At 43.4% G+C, this 1,273-nt stretch overlaps 1 protein-coding gene across 1 annotated transcript in view; it reads right to left on the reverse strand.

Moving 5' to 3' along the window:
* LOC101856601 (dynein heavy chain 8, axonemal) overlaps positions 1-1,273 on the reverse strand; it is a gene marked incomplete at its 5' end in the record, with an annotated part of 37,702 nt that overhangs the window by 726 nt on the left and 35,703 nt on the right.

Below are 1,273 nucleotides of genomic sequence, written 5' to 3' on the forward strand. Positions count from 1 at the left end.
GGTGGGATGGGGGTGGAGAGAACACAACTGAAGAAAATCTCAATCTACCAATAGCTTAGATTATAGGCCCTACTACGATCCCTGGACAGCCGGGTGGTTGGTCGCAACAAAAGCGGCAAAAAGAAGAGATCATGGAGATATATACCGTCTAAAACAAAAACATTACAGAATAAACAAAAGCAAAAAAAATTTTTTAATGGGCAGGAGTCATTTGGTCATGCGGTAACACTAACACGACACATGGTCAGAAAACTGGGATGAGTACGGTACCGGCGACCATAGACGTAATTTTTCAGTCTGGATTACTTCTAGGGTCTTCAGTCTCCATCTTGTCTGTCCGGGCATCATGGCCATATCTGTTTTGATTTTTGCTACAAGCCATGTTGAGACAAAGGCACGCTCTTTACGGGGCTCTCGGGGTCTATAGAGTACGGTGTTGGCCTCTCACTCAATAGGTCCCGGGTTCGAATCCTGACAGCGAAGGAAAATTTTCTTCTTTGAAATTGTGTCATTTCACCTCCTTTCCAGGTTTCTAACCGTGTTCTGTCGTCTGATTTCGTCAGCACTTTCCGCCCCCTCCCCCTCCCCTTTGCTCCTTCCTCTGGGCTTCTGGCTCTTTCAGCAGCATCTTTGCTGCTACTCCTTGGCTCCTTTTTACCGCGGTCTTTCATCCACACCCCTGATCTTGTGGTCGGTAAGATCTAACACCCAGCCTTCTCGGATAAGGGCGAATAATCTCAGCGATAAGAGTAGGCTTCAGCCGCCACCTGGGCAAAATTCAAAATTCCTATCTAACTGAAAAATTGAATGTTTTAATATGCCCCGCGCGCTCGTACGACCTTATACAGTTGTGAGCTCCGTAAAATACTTACCAAAACATCAAAACACTCTCTATCGTTTAAACACTTAGCTGATACATGTTATGAGTACATATGTATTCAACAGACGTAAAATTGACAATGTAGTTTTGCGCCGAGTCAACCCACGGACGAAACATCGTGACAATATCAAGGACAAAGTAAAGAGAGTAGTTTCAACGTGCCTTGATTTCATACAGCTTTCCATAAATTGTTATCAGTACATATTTGAAAAAGGCGTAACGAGTCTGTTATCTTACTCGGGCTCCTTGTAAAAGCTAACGTTACGTCGTTCCCACACTTCTACTGTTTATTTCTTTGGGTTTTTTTTTACGCTGTGATACTTTTTATACAATATAGATGTTCAAAGACATAGTTAAGGGGCCGATCAAATATAATCTTACGTCTGGGAGGGG

Source organism: Aplysia californica, unplaced genomic scaffold, assembly GCF_000002075.1.
Source record: "Aplysia californica isolate F4 #8 unplaced genomic scaffold, AplCal3.0 scaffold00514, whole genome shotgun sequence".
Classification (NCBI taxonomy): domain Eukaryota; kingdom Metazoa; phylum Mollusca; class Gastropoda; order Aplysiida; family Aplysiidae; genus Aplysia; species Aplysia californica.